This window comes from Leptonychotes weddellii, unplaced genomic scaffold, assembly GCF_054177405.1.
Source record: "Leptonychotes weddellii isolate Sample4059 unplaced genomic scaffold, ASM5417740v2 HiC_scaffold_6830, whole genome shotgun sequence".
Classification (NCBI taxonomy): Eukaryota; Metazoa; Chordata; class Mammalia; order Carnivora; family Phocidae; genus Leptonychotes; species Leptonychotes weddellii.
In genome coordinates, this window is record NW_028037616.1 from 1 (window position 1) to 6,509 (window position 6,509).

General features: G+C 40.8%; 1 pseudogene; it reads right to left on the minus strand.

The window, feature by feature from the left end:
* Positions 1 to 2,830: 2,830 nt before the first annotated feature.
* On the minus strand, positions 2,831 to 4,566 carry LOC102726392 (olfactory receptor 56A3-like; annotated as a pseudogene).
* Positions 4,567 to 6,509: the final 1,943 nt, after the last annotated feature.

Sequence of the window (6,509 nt, forward strand, 5' to 3'; positions counted from 1 at the left end):
GAGCAGGGAGCCTGATGCGGGACTCGATCCTGGGACTCCAGGATCATGACCTGAGCCGAAGGCAGTTGCTTAACCAACTGAGCCACCCAGGCACCCTTGTGTTCCTGATCTTAAGGGAAAGGCTCTCATCTTTTCCCCATTGAGGATGATATTTGCTGTGGGCTTTTCATAGATGGTTTTTATCCTATCTAATAGGATACAACAGTACATTAAAAGGATTATCCATCATGACGAGGTGGGATTTATCCCTGGGATGCAAGGGTGGTTCAGCATTCGCAAATCAATCAGTGTGATAGAACACATTAATAAGAGGAGAGAGAAGAACCATGCAGTCTTCTCAATTGATGCAGAAAAAGCATTTGACAAAATACAGCATCCTTTCCTGATTAAAACTCTTCAGAGTGTAGGGATAGAGGGAACATTCCTAAATTTGCTTTTAAAAGTAAATCTCATTTTTATTTTCAGAAGCCTTGGTATTTAGTTACAAGTATGTTGAATTAAGTTCTTCCTCTGAAATAGTAATATTTCAACAGTGAAATTTTAGTTGGATATCTGGTCTATATAATAAAGGTGTATTATGTGAATGGAATTTAGCCCTAATATTCCCTGCAATTATTGTTTATTATTAGGATGATGTACATGTATTTTCATTTTCAAGCAGATGCTAATAGGAGTCCAACAGTAGTGAAACCAAAGACCAGTAGAAGAAAGATTATTTTCATTACTGAATGGAGGATTAAAGAAACAGACAATGTGTGGAAGACCAAACCTTAAATAGGTCAGTGATTTGTCAAATAGTTTATTTCAAGACAATTGGCCTAGGCTTTGGGAACTGTACTGATAGCGGACTTTGAGGCATTTTCATCTTAGGGTCAGAAGACAGGAACCTATAATTTTAGGTATAGTAGGACTTCCCTGAATTGATATTTTCCCCATTAGTAATTCTGAGAATTCTGGAAACATGTGAATCCTAAAGACAAGGTGAAGACTGAAATCGTTTGACAACTTTTTCAGTATGCTTTGTCTATGGGGAGGCCTCATGGCTATTGGACCAAGAACTAAACATACATGGAGCCCTCCCATTAGGAAGGATGATAGACTTCCTTTGGGCAGGTGAATACAGGCTGAGACCTGTAAATGATGTGAATATATAAAGGATCTTTCAGGAAGGCTTGAATTTCAACCTGTGAATAAAATCATAAATTGTACTGTTTGGAAGTTATCCCTGATACAATGTTTATATTTCCTATTTAGTTTCAACTATCATGAGGGAATGGGGGATGTGTTCATGCCCATGCTTAAAGGCAAGAAGTATGGAAACAAGACTCAACATCTTAAGGCAGATACCTATCTTAAGGCAGAACATGGTTTCATAGACTCTTAGAATGAGAAATCTATTTTAAAATAACTAGTTCATTGTTTTCATGTAACAGATGAAGATGCTGAACCTCAGTGAGGCTACTAATTTGTTCCTGGTCACAAATCTTGTATGTGGTTGTGCAAGTACTGGAGTGCAGAACTTCTAACTCACCATCTCAGGATTTTTCTCTTTTTCAAGTTGCTTAATGTACTTATTTATACCTCATTTCTTTCTACCTCCTTCTATGTAGAAGAAAATATTCCTTCAATGTTATAGGGTCTAGATTGCTTTATATTCTGTCTAAAGAGCATATGTATTCCTCAATGACTGTAAATTTGTTCTGTGCATCTTTGTGCCCTCAAACTCTGACAAAGTTCCTATACCAGAGCAGTTGCCTAGAAAATCTTTGTTCAATTAATAGTGGTCTTCGTATATTAAAGTTTCATTACTGGAACATCTTCTGATGCTGTGACATATTAGTACATCAAAGCAGAGCCCTGTATACATATTGCAAAGTGAGTCTTTGAATCCCAAAGATGAAGCTTCAAGCCTAGACAGTGGTGTGAAAACACCGAAGAAGAGGCTTTGTGTGATGACTTCTCTGAAACCCAGTAAATCCCATTTCTCCACATGTGAACAATTCTTGCAAGAGCTCTACCCTTTTGAGGGTTGCACCAGAAAGACACAATCTTTGCTTGATCAGGATAGGAAGAGAAAAAAGTCATTGGCTTGTTTGGAGGTAACTGAAAGAGATTTACATATGAACTCTAGCTATTTTTTGTCATTCAGAGCTGACATTTAAATACTGTGGTCTTTTTCAACTGCATTATGCAACTAGGTTAAAAACAATAATAAATTAATAATTATGTTATAAGCAAGGACATTAATATCCACAGTTATAAATACATATATTTTAAAGATTTATTTATTTTGGAGAGAGAGAGCACAAGTGCAGGGGAGGGGGCAGAGGGAGAGGGAGAGAGAGAATCTCAAGCAGACTCCCTGCTGAGCACAGAGTCCGATGCAGGGCTTGATCTCATGACCCTGAGATCATGACCTGAGTCAAAATCAAGAGTCAGATGCTTAACTGACTGAGCCAACAAACGCCCCACAGTTATATATATATTTTTAAAAATTACCTGTACAGAAATAGTAAATATAATATTAACTGGGATTTAGTTTTCAACTATAGAATTCATCCTCCTGAGTGCTCACATTTTAGACAAAATAGAACTACAAATATTGGGAAAAAACTTAAAAATTCACAAAAATACCATATTTTTCTCGGGGAAGTATTAGGACTTGAAGCAGAGGGATAGAGTCAAGAAATTGTTTCAGATTTAAACTTACTTCTTTCCTTGCTCTTATGTCTCAACTTATGTGAAGCTATGAGTTTCAACCCAATTTTTGATTGACTGATTTATAAGTCATCCTATATTAAGGATGCAGAGATCCAATTGTCCTTATTACCACCCTTTGTTCAGTAATCTCTGGATTCCTTGCTTGATCTCCTGGGTTCGCACCCCATAAACAATGGGGTTGAGGGCTGAGAAGATGACATGATGGAGAACATTGAGCAAGACTGGCACATCAGGGGAGACCTTCTTCTTCACCACAAGAGTGAGCACAAAGACCAGAAGGATGGTGCTGAAGAAGAGGATAAGGATGAAGTGGGAGCCACATGTGCTCAGGGCCTTGGCCATAGCACCCTCTGCCTTGAGTCTCACCACAGCTCGAAGGATGAGGCTGTAGGAGAGGAAGATGAGGATGAGGTTGGATCCTAGCAGGGTCCAGCCTCCAGCAAATTGGAGGAGGTGATTGATAGTGACATCATCACAGGAGAGCCTGGAGACAGACATATTGGTGCAGCTGCAGTTCTCAATGACATTTCTCCCACAGTATTGGAGCCAGGCAGAGAGGATGGGAATGGACACAGTAAGAAGTGCATTCCTGGCCAAAATAAAAATGGAGCCTTGGCTACAAATTAGTCAGTGATGATGGATGGGTACCCCAGTGGGTGGCAGATGGCCACATAGTGGTCATAGGCCATGACCAGGAATGTGCAGGACTCCATGGCAAGGAAGCAATTCATGATATACATCTGGAGGAAGCAGGCATAGAAGCTGATGGACTTGAGGTCAAACCAGAAGATGCTGAGGACCTTGGGGATGACAGTGAGAGCAACATGTCCAGTAGAGAGAGGAGGCTGCGTAGGTAGTACATAGGCTGGTGTAGAGAGGCCTCCAGCTGGATGGTGATCAGGAGAATAGTGTTGGCCCCCAGGGCCAAGAGGAAGAGGAGGCTGAGGGGCAGGGATAGCCAGTGCTACCAACTGGGGGACCTGACAAAACAATTCAGGAGGAACGCTGAAACCCCAGTAGAGCCATTTCTGTGAGGTGTTATCTTGTGGGTTTTGTTTCTACAGATTTTCTTTGATGACCTAAAAAGTTAGGATTAGAATTAGCCTCTAAACTGTAGTTAACATGGAAGAAAAATTCAGCTTCATTGGAATCAATTTAGGGCTCTAGCAGGTTATTTTGCTTTAACTGGAGATGTTGCATATTATATACAGAAAGAGAAATTAATTTCAGTCTTTAACAAATTTTGTTTCTTCCCATTTCTGGAATACTTCTAATTTCTTAATGAAGCAATCTTATAAAATAGAATTAGTAATTTCAGTTAGCTGTGAGGCAGCATCCTTACTTTTGAAAAAAATAGGCCCTCTGATTTCGGTAGTGTGAAGGTGGTGAGATTGGTCTTCAGTTATTCCTCTCTGAATCCCTTTACCCAGTTGCTCAGCTAATGTCCCCAACTTCCACAGCAAGTACTGTACAGCATTGTCACTCCTTTCTTCCTATGTGCCTTTTATTCACCAGACACAAAGATTAAGTATTATCCTTGTTCTCAAGGAAGTGACAATCCACCGGGGATGATCAGGTTAGGTAAATATAAAGATAATGATAAGAATAGTGACAGAGCAGTATGCAGAATATTTTGAGAGTGTAGGTGAAGATTCATTCACAAGATTTAACTTCATGAAGTAAAGTGTTCCCAGGACTCCCCTCCTGCTGAATTTTAAAGGCAAATCCAAAGAAGCCTGTGAAAAAGAGTTACCTGTTGCAGTGAGAGATGCCTGCAAAATGTTTGACATCAGCATGTCTGGAGTCTTTAAAATCATGCTGTGTAGCGTCCCTAGATTTGTCCATCTGGTACTGATTTCTGCTCTGGTGTCATCCCATGATTGGAAACTACTCTGCTTCATCAGTATTTAAACCACTGTTTTGCATTTGTTTAGCTAGCAGGAAAATAAAAATGTCTGCAGTGTATTGAATGGATTTTTTTTTTTTAAAGATTTTATTTATTTATTTGACAGACACAGCGAGAGAGGGAACACAAGCAGGGGGAGTGGGAGAGGGAGAAGCAGGCTTCCCGCTGAGCAGGGAGCCCGATGCGGGGCTCGAACCCAGGACCCTGGGATCATGACCTGAGCTGAAGGCAGACGCTTAACGACTGAGCCACCCAGGCGCCCCTGAATGGATTTTCAGTACTTACCAGGCACTGTGTTAAAATATATTAGGAACATTATCTCACTTTACTATTAAAACAACTATGTGAGCTCTGTCTTAATATGACTTTACAAATGAGGAAAATGAGGTGAAGAAAGGTTGATCACAGGAGTAAAGATCACAGATAGTAAAACTTTCAATCTAGATGCAAAATTCTATTTCATTTTAAACCCAATTTTTAGTCATCTGTACTGTACTACATCTAATCTGCAAAGGAACATTGGTTGGATAGTCTCTCAGAATTCCTCTGAGCCCTGGGATGCCTGGGTGACTCAGTTGGTTAAGCATCTGCCTTTGTTATGATGAGCACTAGGTGTTACACACCACTATTGAATCACTGAAAACTACATCAAAAACTAATGATATACTATATGGTGGCTAACTGGACATTAAAAAAAAAAAAAAAAAAGCATCTGCCTTTGGCTCAGGTCATAATCCGATGGTCCTGGGATTGAATCCTGTATTGGGCTCCTTGCTTGGCAGGGAGCTTGCTTCTTCCTCTGCCAGTTTCTCCCTCTGCTTGTGCTCTCGCACGCTCTCTCTCTCAAATAAATAAATAAAATCTCAAAAAAAAAGAGGCGCCTGGGTGGCTCAATCGTTAAGCGTCTGCCTTCGGCTCGGGTCATGATCCCAGGGTCCTGGGATCGAGCCCCACATCGGGCTCCCTGCTCTGCGGGAAGCCTGCTTCTCCCTCTCCCACTCCCCCTGCTTGTGTTCCCTCTCTGGCTATGTCTCTGTCAAATAAATAAAATATATTAAAAAAAAAAAATCTCAAAAAAAAAAAAAAAGAATTCCTCTGAGCCCTATAATGCCATGATATTATTTGGTTCCTCAATCTCTGTAAAAGGGAGAAATCCATTCCCTCAGGGTAGCAACAATTTTTGAAAATTGATTACAATAGTAGAGAGGTAGTTTTGGAATGGGGGCTGAGGAGATATGAAAAGATTTTTAAAGTATGAATGGAGAACTGAAAATAGCTTTCAGTCATCAAAATCTATTTGATGTAGCTGTTAAAATGACACACTTGTTTCCATCTGTGTATGTCCTTGCTCCTACACTTCCAGTCCTGGTCACTTTGTTTCTTCCTAGGCATGGGCCTTCTTACCAATGGCCCTGGGAACTGCTGGGTCAGAGAAAGATGGTGGGAATTACCCTCCTCTTCCCCCAACTCCTCTCTTCCTTCCTTTTGATGTTCTGCTTTAAAATCAAGGGAATGGTGTCCTATTAGTGTCTGCCATGAACTGTGTGTCTCTCTCTGGAGGCAAAAGTCATTTCAAGACACATGGAGAGTCTATCTTTCCTCCCACTTCTTTTCCTGTTATTAAGGATAGCATATGTTAACAATGCCTCCATAAATTTCAGAGTGGTGTTCAAGTTGTCTCATTGTGTCAGTGAGACCCAGCACACAGGCAGATTTGCTGTTACACCAGCTAATTCTGTCACAGCACATGCAAAAATTTCAATGTTAAATTCTGATACTACTGGGGCGCCTGGGTGGCTCAGTTGGTTAAGCGACTGCCTTCGGCTCAGGTCATGATCCTGGAGTCCCTGGATCGAGTCCCGCATCGGGCTCCCTGCTCGGC